This window comes from Mustela erminea, chromosome 7 (genome assembly GCF_009829155.1).
Source record: "Mustela erminea isolate mMusErm1 chromosome 7, mMusErm1.Pri, whole genome shotgun sequence".
Taxonomy (NCBI): Eukaryota; Metazoa; Chordata; class Mammalia; order Carnivora; family Mustelidae; genus Mustela; species Mustela erminea.
The window spans coordinates 25802473-25817868 of record NC_045620.1 but is presented as its reverse complement, the minus strand read 5'-3'; the positions used below and the strand labels follow the sequence as shown (position 1 = coordinate 25817868).

At 43.8% G+C, this 15396-nt stretch overlaps 1 protein-coding gene across 2 annotated transcripts in view; it reads left to right on the top strand.

The window, feature by feature from the left end:
- Positions 1 to 528: 528 nt before the first annotated feature.
- KIF3B (kinesin family member 3B) overlaps positions 529 to 15396 on the top strand; it is a 42793-nt gene continuing 27925 nt past the window's right edge. For both annotated transcript variants that reach the window (XM_032351011.1, XM_032351008.1), the window contains exon 1: positions 529 to 663. The gene's annotated coding sequence lies outside the window, so the exon portion shown is untranslated. The remainder of the gene's footprint in view (positions 664 to 15396) is intronic.

Sequence of the window (15396 nt, the reverse complement as noted above, 5' to 3'; positions counted from 1 at the left end):
TGCCTGCCTCTCTGCCTACTTGTGATCTCTGTCAAATAAATAAATAAAATCTTAAAAAAAAAAAAAAGAGAGAGAGAGAGAGAGATGGTGACTGAGTGGATGAGGGGGTGAAGGAGAGAGAAGAGGCAGGAATAATCCCTAAATGTTTTCGGCTTGAGTGACTGAGTGACCCTAAATGAGAGCAGTCTCAGTAGCAGTTCAGGGCTTAAGTCAGATAATGAATGTGAAAGCGCTTTCGGAAAGGTCAAACGGCGGCGGCTGAAATCCTGTGGCGCGACCAAGGCAGTGAGTTCCATTTTACAGATGGGGAAACTGAGGCACGATAGTCTGGCAGATGGAGGCATTCCACGACGCGCTCGCCTCACACCTCTTGGTTGAGTGAAAGGACCCAGGCGCGTTGGGACCCTACTAAGCGCCAGTACCGTGCCCGGCCTGGCTCCGCTCCGCCGGTTTCCCTGTTCGCCGCTCGTGTTCCAATAAAGTTATTGAAATTGACACCGGTTGCTAAGGAAGTGGGTCGCTGAGCCGGGTTGCTAAGGAAGTGAGCGGCTGCCTTCTCTCCCCATCCGGGGCAGCGGGGAATGGCTGAGCCCGGGGTTTGCCGCCGCCCCCGCCGCCGCCGCCGCCGCCGCCGCCGCCGCCAGCTGTCGGCTCGCGCCGCAGGTGAGTCCGGGAGGGGCCCGGGCTGCCGCGGGGCAGGCCCATCCTGCCGGCCGCCCGCCTTCTGCCCGGGGGCCCGCGCCGTAGCCGCCGCCTGGCTCTGCTGCTTCACGAGCGGGAGCATCCTCTGCCCTGCCTCGCGGGCATCCTCCGGCTATCTGGGCGGCCTCGCCCCTCCTCCTTCGGGCGGAGGTGCGGCCCGACCCTCAGGCTCGGCCGCGAGGGCTTGGGGTCCACCCGGCGGGGTCTGCGGCCGTGGTCAGGGACCCAGCTTTGGGGAGAGGCGGGGAAGCGAGAGCCTGGGGTCTGAACCTCGCCGCTGCCCCGGCTCACTGTGTGACCTTGGGCAAGTCCCTTCCCCTGTCAGGCTTCGGTCGACCGTTCAGGGATCTCCGAACACTTGCTGCTCAGAGTGGTTAAGATGATGAGGTGTGTACGTTGAAAATGTCCTGAATGGGGAGAGGGAGAATTCTTAGGGCACCCTGACATGAGGACCAAGAGTCCGGTTTCAAGTCGAGAGTGTCTGAGTAGGAGACTGCATCTCCATTTAGTAATTGTGTGGCCTTGTCTTGGGCAAGTTAATCTCTGAGCCGCCTTTTCTATATCTGTAAAATGAGTTAATGAACCACGGAGGGAAGCCCTTGAAACAGGGTATGTTAGGTAGTTTGGCGCATAGTAAGTGTCCTGCAAGCTTTTTAGGAGGCATGTGGGGAGGTTTGGGCGAGGCTTCCTGGAGATGACTTTGAGATGGGTGGGATTGAAGTGTGCAGAGCACGGGCTCTTATGTGTATTCCTCCGCTTTTGACATCCCACTGCCCCCAGTTTTCCTTCTCCATGCTGGTCGGAGCAGGGAAGGTGAGGCGGCCCTGTGCTAGTAGCCCTGGTCGTGGAGACCGTGAGTTCAAGTTCTTGTAGATGACTGAGCTTATGGTCTCATTTTCAAATACTTGGGCTTTGTTGTTCCTTCCGGAGCAAAAGGGTGTGTCTTTTCTTTCTTTCTTTCTTTCTTTCTTTCTTTCTTTCTTTCTTTCTTTCTTTCTTTCTTTCTTTTAATGTCTCTTGGAAGGTGCTTAAAGCTTAATCGCTATTTGTAAATGTATAATTAAGAAGCACTTCTCAGGTACATTATCTCATTTAATCTTCACGTAGACTTGGCCAGGTAGATGTGATGTTATCCCCATTTCACAGAGGAGGAGACTGAGGCTCAGAAAAGTGAATGACTTGCCTAAGAATCTTATCCTTATAAAGTGGTGGTAAATCCATGTAAGTCCCATATTTTCTCCCCTGTATCCTGATGTCTCTGCTTTCTCAACAACAGCTGTTAAAAAGCCAGCAGTATTCTCTGTTTCTTCTAACTGCTATGGCTAGAGCCTCCCCCCCCCCCCCCCTCCAGTGACAAGGAAATAAGGTCTTATATAAAGCTTCATTTAAATAGATATCATCCAAAGTGTGGACCTCGAAAAAGAGCTGGCATGTTTAAAAGGGGGCTTCTCTGTCCCTCAGTCCCCTCCTTTTTAAAATGAAAGAAGAGGGCTAGATGACATCAGAAGGGCCCTTCAGTGATGTTGTGCAATTCTGATGGCAAGCTAGTGGTTTAACAACATGGAATCTGGTGTTTGGGTTCAAAGCTTGGCTCTGCCACCTACAAGCTGCGTGTCACTGATCAACAGACTTCATCTCTGTGCTGCACCTTCCTCATCTGTAAAATGGGGATAATAATAGCATCCACCATGTATGGCTGTTGTGAGGATTCATTTAAGCTTAATACACGTAAAGTGCCTGGCATGTTTGATACATGTTAGCCATTATTATTTGGGTTTAACATAGCACCTATACTCTATATTCGATTTACGGTTGGTGAGTGAATAAAGTATGTGCTCACAGCACGAGGGTTGTCCACCTCAGGAGATCGCTGCAAGCTTGAAAAAGTGGCTGTCACAGTATAACGTAAATGTTAGTGTTAGTACAGGGTGGCTCTAGGAACCTGCAACCCCATGCCAGAATGGGTTGAGAAGAAAGATGAAAGCTGATGGTAGGATGTCCCAGTTCAGTAAATGTGTACTAAACCCCTCTGTGCTAAGCACAACAGAGGATGTGGAAATCAGTCCCGATGCCCTATACTTCAAGGGCCCCAGAACTTACTTTGCATATCACTGGCTTTGGAAATGATCTGACTTCTTTTTTTTTTTTTTTTTAAGAATTTATGTATTTATTTGACAAAGAGAGCAAATGAGGGAACACAGCAGAGGGAGCAGGAGAGGGAAAGGGAGAAGCAGAGCAGGAGAGGGAAAGGGAGAAGCAGGCTTCCCGCTGAGAAGGGAGCCAGATGCAGGGTGATCCCAGGACCCTGGGATCATGATCTGAGCCAAAGGCAGACGCTTAATGACTGAGCCACCCGGGCGCCCTATGATCTGGCTTCTTTAAATGAATTCCTATCTTGTGTTTACCGCTACTGCAGAGTAAAGCTGCTGGTCCACAAGTCTTCTTTTGTGTCCCTAGGCTTCTGTTGGGTGCCTGGGTCCCTGAGAAAGAACCTTCTCTTGCGCTGGTTGATAATACAATGCTCTCTGTATGGTGCCTACTGGTTTACAAAAGTGTTTAAGTGTGCCGTCACTCATTTGGTATTATTAGTAGCCCTACAAGGAAGGTAAGGTGAAGATGTAAGATCCCCACCTTGCAGTCAAGGGACGTAAGATGAGAGAAACCATGCTGCTAGTAAGTGGCCCATTTCACCTGGGAATTGGGTCTTCCAGCTCCAAGTTCAGTGCTCTTGCCCTATGCTGCCTCAATTTTACTCACGTCGCATTTGCTGAGCACCTCATATGTGTCCAGCCCCTGTTGCAGCTTGGCGATATGATGGTTCAGAGGTAGATGATGTCTTTGCTTCCATGCAGTTTCCATTCCAGTGGCAGCAATGGAGAAATAAACCAATAAATGAACAAGGTAATTTGGATAGAAATAAGGACTCTGAAAACACTAAAACAGTGATGTCAGGAACAGTAGCTTCTTATGGGGATTGGGACGCTGCTACTTTATTTATTTTTAAAAGATTTTATTTATTTACTTGACAGAGGGAAATAGCAAGAGAGGGAACACAAGCAGGGCGAGTGGGAGAAGGAGAAGCAGGCTTTCGGCTGAGCAGGGAACCCAGTGCGGGGCTCGATCCGAGGACCCTGGGATCATGACCAGAGCTGAAGGCAGATGCTTAACAACTGAGCCACCCAGGAGCCCCTTGACACTGCTACTTTAATTAGATGGTCAGAGAAGGCCTCTCTGTAAGGTATTGACTTTTTTTTTTAATCAATTTTTTTAGTCCATTTATTTAATTTAGTGAGAGAGAGCGCACCTGCACGCTCAGGTGTAGTGGGGAGTGGCAGAGGGAGAGAGAATTCCCAAGCCGCCTCCCCTCTGAGCAGGGAGCCTGATGTGAGGCTTGATCCCAGAACCTGAGATCATGACCTGAGCCCAAATCAAGAGTCGGATGCTTAAGTGACTGAGCCACCCGGGTGCCCCTAAGGTGGTAACACTTTTGCTGAGATTTGCTGCCGGAAGGGGCCAGCCAATTTGGAAATGTAGAAGGAACAGCTAGGGTAAAGGCTCTGAGGGAACAAGTTTGGTAAGTTCTGGGAACTGAAAAAAGGCTCCGAGCGACTGCAGCAGGTGAGCTGGAGGTAGAGGAGGAGAGGGGAAAGGTGGGCCGAGGAGAGGCCTCAGGTCTTATAGGGCTTATAGGCTAGAGTAAGTGATTGTGATTTGATTTTAAAAGCATGGGAAGCCATTGAAGGCTTTAAGAAGGGGAGTGACAATAGTCTATTTTTTTTTTAAGGTTTTTATTTATTTCAAAGAGAACATGAGCAGGAGGGAGGGGCAAAGGGAGAAACAGACTCCCTGTTAAGCAGGGAGCCCTATGTGACTCTATCTTAAGGACCCTGGGATCATGACCTTAGCCTACGGTAGACACTCAATTGACTAAGCCACCCAGTTGCCCCTGTTTTTTTTTTTTTTTTTTTTTAATCACTTTGACCTCTTTGTGGCCAATGAATTTTAAGGGGGCATGGCAGCCAGAAGGGTAGTTAGGAGGCCAGTAGAGAGGTGATGGTGGCCTGCTAGAGGGGTATCACTGGAGATGGGTACAGGAGCATGAATCGGGGAGGTATTTTGGGGGCAGGAGCAGCAGGATGGTGGTTGGGAGAAGAGCCGTAAGAATCCAGGATGACCGCTGGGTTTTTGGCCCGAGCAGTTAGGTAGATGATGGTGGTGCCATCTGCCTCTAAAATGATCAAAGAACTTTTGGTAAGGTGCCCTGTGAGGAAGAATGAGCGCTGGCTTGCGCTGAAGCTGCTGGAGAGGCAGAAGGCATAAACATCATACCTTATAGTCCTGGGGGAAGAGAGCCCAGCTCATGCTGCAGGACAGCCGATGCGTCTCACAGAAGCCCCCACCATGGACACCCGCAAGCCCTGCTCTTCTTGCATGCTGGCTCTTGGCCAGTTTGTGGAGTGGCAGGCGTGGGCTTTGCCAGGGCAGTGCCCATCTGTCTCATGCTGTTGCCATTGGTGTCCTGACTCGAGATCTTGGCTGATGAAGCCTGGAAGGAGGCCGGCCAGCTTGGGGAGAGAGAATGGAATCGCTGGAGAAGCTCACCATCAGTGCCTCACATGGCCACAGTTTCCCTGCCAAAGTGGTTCTTTCCTTGGCCATCAAATGACATTTCTAAAGTTTCAGAGCTTTTGATTTGGGGATCCCTTGAAAAGCTGTTGTGTCCTGCCAGAATTCCTAGAGGATCCTTGAATGGAGAATCTCTTCTGAACAAGAGAATTTAAGCCTTTTTTTCATACATATTAATAATTGCTCTTGTAAATTTAGGCTTTGCAATGTTGTAAGTTCCACCCTGGGAATATTAAGACTGATAATCCCATCACCTCTACTTGTAGAGCAGTTCAGAATGCTCTTTCCTGTGCATTCTTATTTACTAATGCCCGCCAGTGGAGACCACATGGAATATGATCTACCCTCAGTTTACAGACAAGGCACTGAGATGCTAAGAGGTCATTTGTTTTTGTCAGTGTTAGGCACCTGTTAGGTGCTGGGTTAGGTAGATCCTTGCTTCTTAGAGTGTGTTTTGCATGATGGAAGTACCCATGGCCCCTGAAAGCTTTTCAGATTTCTGGACCTAGCTAATTCACCAGGCTATATTTTACCAAGACCCCCAGTGTGTCCTGCATGAGTTAAGAGTTTCAGGTGCACTCTTTTGGTAATAAGTGGCAAAACTAGGTCTTCCCCATGATAATTATAATAAAAGTAATAGGACTAGCCTACACCTATCCAGCCAAGCACTGTCATAAGTGCTTGACACAGGTTGTCTCTTTTGGTCTTCAAGGCAGCCCTGAACATGGGTACTGATATGAATCTCACTTTCCAGAAGAAGAAAGTAGAGGCATACAAAAGTGAAATAACTTCCCCAGATCTTCTGAGTCCAAGTCCGTTGCTCCTTCTACCACTGAGTTCATTCATCTTTCAGGGGAACAGTATATCCTTGTTGTCTTGTCTGGAGCCCTTCTCTTCTCTTCGTGGGTAACCAATGTCAAATGCTGATGAAAAAGTGACTTCAGGGGCACCTGGGTGGCTCAGTCGTTAGGCGTCTGCCTTTGGCTCGAATTATGATCCCAGGGCCCTGGGATTGAGCCCCACGTGGGGCTCCCTGCTCAGTGGGAAGCCTGCTTCTCCCTCTCCCTCTGCCCCTGCTTCTGTTACCTCTCTCACTGTGCCTCTGTCAAACAAATAAATAAAATCTTAAAAAAAAAAATACCCTATTCATTTGAAGAAAAAAAAAGTGTGACTTCAAAGAGTGTTCGAGGAAATCAGGGGAAAAACCCTTGAGCTATGTTAACTGAACCTGGACATCAATCACTTGACCGATAGTCAGTAAACAGATTTCCAATTTATAAGATAAGCCACCTCTGACACTTCTTAGCAGTCCAACACTCAAGGCCAAAACAGCTGACGCGGGTGGGAACTGTGAGCTTGCATTGCTTGTACTGAGTCATTTGGCCCTACACTGTTTCTTGATGGTGGTGATAACATCTGTATGGGTGAGAAGAGGGCAGCCCAAGTCCCGTACCACCCGCTGACTTGACCGCGAAGGCTTCAGTTTTGTGGCGCCTCAGTTTTCCCTCTCTGCCATGGGCTCATTATTTTCCTTTCCATATCTCCTGATCTCCCCAGAGTCTTAGAAAGATTTCTTGGTCAAGGTATGCAATCATGGGAAATTCTGGTGTGAAAAGGAGGTAGGATCTGAGGAGTTGGGGCAAGACTTTTAGTAGCGATTCTGCCACTTGCTGTGTGACCTGGGGCAAGTAACTCAACCTCTCTGGCCTTCAGGCTCTATATACACAAAACAAGGACCTGGGACAGCCTTCTAAGGCTCTTCCAGCCCTGCCTGGAAGACTGAGCGAGGAGCTGAGTGGTATTTTCTTCTTCCTTGGTGACTTCATGCTGGGCTTTCACCCAGACCTTCCAGGGTGGGGCTTTTAGACCAGATTTCTTGGCAGCCAGAGATCATTGATTGCAATCAGCTCATCTTATTAGCGTCACACATCTGCACTGCAGCTCGGGATGCTCATGTTTAAGGCTCAGTTAGTCATGGTGACACATTGTGTCTCCACACTTTGTCACACTGCAGGCACTGAGCTCTTCACACACAGGCAGATCTATCTTTAGTATGCTGATTTATTTAAATCAGAGTTTGCATTAGAGAGCACCCAGTGATAATTGTGGTGGGTGTGGTTTTATTTTTAAAGTTTTTGGCAGGGTATTTGTAGCATTTGCATTTTGTCATCTCTGAACACAGTGTATAAATGGAAGCCGGTCCAAGGGAACTAGAAACTGTAGTGATTATTGGGAGTAGAGACACGACCTGCTCTTACCTACTCTGGGGTCCTTCAGATCACCTTCAGCAGTGGTTCCAGGAACTGCTTTCTTTGGGGCTTCCGTGTGGGAATAAAGTAAATAGAAACTAAAAGCTTCTAGCACAGTCTCCAGCAGTAGAGTGGATTGCAGTAGTCATTACTTAACACGTTTCAATAACCTAAGCAAAAAAACCTAGCTAGTAAATCACAAAAGATTCCATTCAGGTGAGATGAAGTATCAGTTCGGGTTACTTAACAATAACTGCAAGAAGATAGCGCTTAGTTACTGGTTTTGCAAGATCTGCAGTAACGAATCAGATTCTAGCCTAAGAAATACATCATGTTTTTCCTTCCTTATTTCTTCAGTTGCCAGCATTTTATTTATTTATTTATTTATTTTTATTATTTATTTATTAGAGAGAGAGAGAGAAAAAGCATGAGAGGAGAGAGGTCAGCGGGAAAAGCAGATTCCCTGCTGAGCAGGGAGTCCAACTCGGGACTCTCCCTGGACTCCAGGATCATAACCCAAGCCAAAGGCAGTCGCTCAACCAACTGAGCCACCTAGGCGCCCTTGCCAGCATTTCTAATTAATTAATTAATTAATTTCCAGCATTTTTAAAATATAATTTTTCTTCCTCATTATAAAAATAATGAATTTGTGCTGAGGAAAAACGAGGAAAGTCCTGAAAAGATTAAATAAGATTCACTTTGGGGGCCCCTGGCTGGCTCAGGCGGTGGAGCATGCGACTCTTAATCTCGGGGCTGTGAGTTTCAGCCCCATGTTGCGTATGGAGATCATGTAAAAATAAAATCTTTAAAAAAAAAAAAGACTTTCAAAGATTCACTTTAAATCCTACCACCCAGAACTAATCACTGTAACATTTTACTATCCAAAGGCAAATATATCCTAAATATATTTTTTTCTCTGGGATGTACCGTTGTTACTTGTTTCCCCTATTATTGTCTTTTAGGCTAGTTTCAATATTGAATATTATAAATAATGCTACAGAGAATATCTTGATGATTATCTTTGCATACACCTTTGTCTGCATTTCTGACAATTTCCTTAAACTAGATGATTTAATTGTTAAAAATTTTTAATTATAAAGGTAGCCTCCTTCAATAATGTTTTGAATAAGGCAGTGTCTAAATAAAGTTGCAAAAGCAGACATTATTACAATTTGGTGGGGAGGGATTACCAGTGAAAATGGTATCCTATGTCAATTTCAGCACACTTGTCTACTTACAAAGACACTTTCGGATAAATGTACTCAAAGCGGACCTTTCATTTTTCCACTTGGAAATGTTCATTTAACATTTCGTAACCACGTTTCCATGTTTATAGTAAACTCTTCCTAGCACTGGGCGTTTGTTTCCAACTTTTTATAATCACGTATAGTGCTTTAATGGACATCTCTGCTTCTCTCTTAGCCGCATAAGAGAACAATTCTAAATAAATACTTTGAAGAAAGTTAGAACTTGAAAAAGTTCTAAAGGAGAAGTGTTCATTTTCCTTCTTAAAATTTTATTAGGCGCTTCTAAAATAATTTTTTTTTAAATCTCAGCTTTATTGAAATATAATTCACATGCCATAAGGATCTTTTAATAATTTTTCTTAGCCTTCCTTGCTGTTTGTCCTTAATTACTTTTCTTTTTGATACAGAATTTCCAGTGTGTAAGACCCAGAAGGTGGTCCTATTTCAACCCTCCATTCCTTGAACAGGCTGTTGGTTGGTTGGTGACTAACCAGAAATGCTGTACATACATTGTCAGGTGTGGGCACTGTGTGAGCTGGGAGAGTGCGCATATTGTTGCGGTCCTGGGCAGTGAGCCATGACAGTACTGGTGGACTTTTGGAAAGGGTTTTAAAAAAAAGTATTTCCATTGTCACATTACTGAAATAAATCCTGTAGTTTATAGGATATTCTGCTTCATCGACTTTGGGAACTGTTTACTCTAGAGGTGGCACATGTAGGCAGAGCTTCTCCAACATTAATGTACATACAGATCACCAGAAATTTTGATAAAATGGGATTCTGATTTTGGCAATCTAGAAGGGGTTAGATTCTGTAGAGTTAAACCAGAGTGGGACAAGAGAAGATTTTTGGTGGCACTCAAATACAACATCCTAAATTACATTGACTGGCATGATGAGTATGATTCCTTTTTTTTTTTTTTTTTTTTTTTTTTTTAAGATTTATTTATTTGAGGGATGCCTGGGTGGCTCGGTTGGTTAAGTGTCTGCCTTCAGTTGGGTCATGGTCCCGGGGTCCTGGGATTGAGTCCCACATTGGCCTCTCTGCTCAGGAAGGAGCCTGCTTCTCCCTCCCGCTATGTGCCTCCGCCAGCTTGTACTCTGTCACTCACGTTCTGTCTCTCAAATAAATAAATAAAATCTTTTTTTTTTTTTTAAAGAGAGATTTGGGGCAGCTGGGTGGCTCAGGGGGTTAAAACCTCTGCCATCAGTTCAGGTCATGATCCCAGGGTCCTGGGATTGAGCCCACATTGGGCTTTCTGCTCAGCAGGGAGCCTACTTCTACCTGTCTCTCTGCCTGCCTCTCTGCTTACTTGTGATCTCTGTCTGTCAAATAAATAAATAAAAATCTTTTAAAAAAATAAAAAAAAATTTTAAAAGAGAGAAGTTTATTTATTTGGGGAGAGGGAGGGCCCGAGGGAAAGGGAGAGAGAGAGAGACTCTAGGCAGACTCCACGCTCAGCATAAAGCGTGGAGCCGAAGCAGGGCGCAATGTCAGGACCCCAAGATCATGACCTGAGGCGGAACCAAGAGTCAAGAGCCTAACCAATGGCACCCACCCAGGTGCTCCGAGCATTATTCCATTTTAAGCTCATTTGGTTATTCTTCTGTGTCTAGAAGAGTATTTGTTTGGTTCCTGTTTGTTTCTTAACACTTGGATAAGCTGGCTTTCCAACCCAGAGAGATCAGACCTCAGTCCTTAGGGAAGCTAAAGTGCTGGCTAGAACTGAGTAACATTGTTATGTGTCCTTGTATTTATTTTCATAGTTACCTTCTACTTACAGCATGTGATACTGATTTTCTAGCATGTTAGTGATACAAAGTTTCTTTTAAGAATAAATTTGGGTTAAAAGAAAGTAGATTAAAAAAAAAAAAGAAAGTAGATTTAAAGAAAAACCTTGAGTAAATAATAATACAGGTGGTGCCTGGAAATGGTAAAAAAAAAAAAAAAAAATGTGAAGAGACAACCTGATGACTGATATCTCAGGCTGGTGTGGAAAAAAGGCCATGAACTTTGGAGCCAGGTAGACCTGGTTTCTAGGTATTTTGCCACTTATTAACTTGGTGTGCCAGGTTACTTCCCACTCCCCATCTCAGGACTTTTCTGTTCTAAATTGCATCGGGGCAGAAGCCCCTCCTGCAGGTTAGGCCCTATAATGCTAGTCTCCTCAGATCCTCACACAGCTCCCCTGGCAGCAGGCCTGGTGTTGGTGGTCTTCCCACTTTACAGACAGCAGATAGGCTGGGAGGGCCGAGGGAACTCATGAGGAGCCCCAGAGCTGGGACAGTGGGCATGGGTTTCAATCTCTGATGTGCCAGGATCTCTCCCTCTGTATTCCAGGTCCCTTCCCTCTTCTAAATGTAGATTTTGCTGTGGCTCTCTGCCCAGCTGGAAGGCAGTCTGATTAAAATGAGACGTCATTGAAGGGCTTCTGGGTGGTTCCATCACAGCTTAGGTCATGATCTCAGGGTCCTGGTCTGCTTGAGATTTGCCCTCTCCCTCTCCGTCTGCCCCTCCCCCTGCTTGTGCTCTGCACTCTCTCTCTCTCTCTCTCAAATAAAAACATTTTTAAAAAAATGAAAAGTCATTGAGCACACCCGTGTTCACTACAGAATTACTCAGAATATCCAGGAGGTGGAAGTAGTCCAGATGTCCATGGACAGATTAGTGGATTAAAAAAATGTGGCATATATGTACGATAGGATATCATTTAGCCTTCCAAAAACAAGGTGATCTTGTCACATGATACAACATGGAGGTGCAGTGGTAGTTTACAGGGGCTGGGGCGAGGGGGAAACAGGGAGTTTTTGTTTAATAGGTATAGAGTTTCAGTTTGGCAAGATGAAAAAGTTCTAGAGATCTGTTACAAAACAATGTGGATGTAATTGACACCTACTGAACTGTACACTTAAAAATGGTTAAGAGGGTATATTTTATGTAAGTGTGGGGTTTTTTTTACTACAATTAAAAATTTCTTTTTTTTTAAGATCTTATTTATTTATAAGATTTTATTTATTTGACACAGAGAGAGAGATCACAAGTAGGCAGAGAGGCAGGCAAGGGAGAGAGGGAAGCAGGCTCTCTGCTGAGCAGAGAGCCCCATGCAGGGCTCAATCCCAGGACCCCGAGACTATGACCTGAGCCAAAGGCAGAGGCTTAACTCACTGAGCCAACAGGCTCCCCTAAAGATTTTATTTGTTTATTTGACAGAGAGCACACAAGTAGGAGAAGCAGCAGGCAGAGGGAGAGGAAGAAGCAGGCCTCCCACTGAGTGGGGACTCTGATCCAGGGTCCATCCCAGGACACTGGGATCATGACCTGAGCCGAAGGTAGCTGCTTAACTGACTGAGCCAGGCAGGTACCCCCACAATTATAAATTTCTTAAAAGTAGAAAAAAGAGGAAAAAAAAGAAAAGCAAAGCATTGGTCAGAAGGCATTTTTTTTTCATTTTGGAAAATTCCAAGCATACATAAAAATAAAATAGTATAATGAGGCGTGAACCAATTACCCACCTCTAGCAGTTATCAGCACATAGCACTTCTGTTCTACCGATAACCTCCCATCCACCCCACCCTACCCTATTTTATTATGATCCCAGACAACACATAACTTTATCTGAAAACACTTTTGTGTGTATGCCTAAAAGGAAGAACTTTCTTTAAAGAACACATTTTCACACCTAAAAAAAGGTAATAATCTTTTTTTTTAAAGATTTTATTTATTTATTTGAGAGATGAAGATCATAAGTAGGCAGAGAAGGAGGCAGAGAGAGAGGAGAAGCAAGCTCCCTGCTGAGCAGAGAGCCTGATGTGGGGCTCCATCCCAGGACTCTGAGCTCATGACCTGAGCTGAAGACAGAGGCTTTAACCCACTGAGCCACCCAGGTGCCCCATAATAATTCTTTAACATCATCTAATATCCAGTTCAGATGTCCCTGATTGTCTCATACATTTTCTAACAGTTGACTTTTATGAATCGAGATCCAAAAAGGGCCCCAGTCAAGAGCTAGATGTTGTATTTGGTTGATTTAAGTGTCTTACATCAACAGAGTGTACATTTTTAGCAGGGAAACAACTTTATTTCTTTCCTGGATTAGTACATCCAATAAGAAGTTCCTGGCAGGAAGGCTTATCTGGCTTTATAGTTTTGTGGTGGTTGAGAGTGTAAGTTCTCTATGTTGGGGTGGTGTGGGCAACAGGGTGCACTGGTAGTGGGGGAATTAGTGAGACAGCAGGGGGATTGTTACTGGGGTAAGATGGCACCCTCTGTCAAGAGAGGAACGTGTGTAGCTTTTCCACCTCTGGGAAAGGATCCTGCTCCTTACTCCTACCTGTAGTTAAAGGTGTATGCTCAGGATATTCCTGCAGCATTGTGTGCAGTAGCAAAAGACCAGAAACCATGAGAAGATCCCTCAGGAGTTGAATAATCAAATATATTATAAATTTATTTTATTTTATTTTTTGGAGTAAACTCTACACCCACTGTGGGGCTGGAACTCATGACCCTGAGATCAAGAGTTGCTCTACTGGCTCAGCCAGTCAGGTGCCCCATCAAAAACGTTATAAAGCAACCACACCATGACATCTGGGCAGCTGTTTAAAAGGGAAGGTGGTGCAGAAATTACCTCATTGATCTATAAAGTAAAATGGAGAATATAAATAGTATACATATGATTGAGTTAAAAAAAGAAAGAAAGGTGGGAGAGCAATATAGATATATTAATGCTTTGCACATGCACTGAGTATCTCTCCAAGGGGTAGGGGGTAGATTACTTGTTTACTGTATACTTACCTATATGACTTGAATTGTTGTAATCTATGCATATATTGATACACAAATGTACATATACATATGTGTATGTGTTCAGAGTAAGTTCATATGTAGGTCTTTAATAAGATAAGCCTAGTTTTGAATTTTGACCGTTCCACTTAATTGCCTTGAACAGATTAATTTCTCTGAATCTCCCATCCTTTTTTTAAAAATAAGGCTAATACCTCTATGCCTCCTAAGGTGATTTTGAGGATTAGAAGAGGAATATACATTAAACTCTTTTTTTAATCTTTTTTTTTTAAGATTTTATTTATTTATTTGTCAAAGAAAGAGAGCGCTCAAGAAGGGGGAGCAGCAGATAGAGGGAGAAGCACTCCCTTCTGAGCAAGGAGCCAGATGCAGGACTTGATCCCAGGACCCTAGGATCATGACCTGAGCCAAAGGTAAATTCTTAACCAACTGAACCACCCAAGTGTCCCTACATTAAACTCTTGACAAACTATGAGTTGTGACTATTGAATATAACAAAACCCCAGATTCTAATGAGGAGTATCCTCTAGATTTGAATATATTTTTAATGTATTTTGAGAATGTTTCACAACTGGATTAAAAAAAAGTGGGGGGGGGATTTCTTTCCCTCTTTTTCCCCCTAGATAAATGCTTTCTTTGTTTGCCTGTTTGGGTTATCAAATGATAGGGCATGCCTGGTGCCATTTTGAATTTAGGACAAGAATTTATTTGTTCATGTTTCTTTTATGTGACCTTTGTAGGTTTTTTTTCCAAATAAGTAGCCTGTCTTCCTAAGACACTTAACCGGAAATCAAGGTGCTAAACTTTTTCCCCCAAAGAAAAAATAGCTTTATTGCAGTCTTCCCACTTGATTATAAGAAACAAAATATATGTACCTATCAAAAAGGCCAAAGAAAGCAAAAAAAAAAAAAAAAAAAAATTGCTTGCAAGCTCACCCCTGAGATCAGTGTTGCTTGCATTCCCTGAGCATTCATTACACATCTTGCACTAGGCTAAGCATTGAGCATTTATTAGTTTATGTAATCCATAGAACATTTCTTTAAGATAGGTGTTATTAACTGCATTTTGTGTAAGAAACTATGACTTCTGTAACTCTCAAGATTCTGTAGCTATATGACAGTGCAGAAATTCAAACTCTGTCTTGTTGAACACAAAAGCTCATGCTTTTAACCATGACTTTATACCATTTCCCTGAGATCTTTCTCTGAACATGTGCATGTACACATGTAAACATAAATCACATCATAATACCTCTTCTGTTTGGTAGCCTGTATCAGCAAAATGTCATGAACATCTTCCTATAACTAAATATCTAGAGGTGTATTGCCAATTGATGACTGCATAACTTCCCATTGTAGAGGTGTGTCATAACCAGTCCTTTACTAATGAATTTCTAGGTGGTCAGAGAAGGTACTGTAATAATTATAAACATGTATGTACATCTTGCACATATATTCCACTACTAATGTCCTTAAAATACTTCCAAGAAATAGAGTTGCTATTTCAAGAGATTATAACATTCTGAGTATTACATTTCAATCGATTGATTGATTGACTGAAGGTTTTGATTACTCCAACTCTTCTCAAATAGTCTTTGCCAGTTTGAGAAGATGTGGCTCTCATATGTACTGTAAGGGACAGTTTAAAAAGTTTTTAGACAGTTTGCACAACTATCTAGCTATAAACATTGCCTGTAATAACAACAGACTATATTTTATTAGTCTGGTATTTTGCCATCTTTGCTCTAAATGCCTTTAGGACTGAGGCTACAT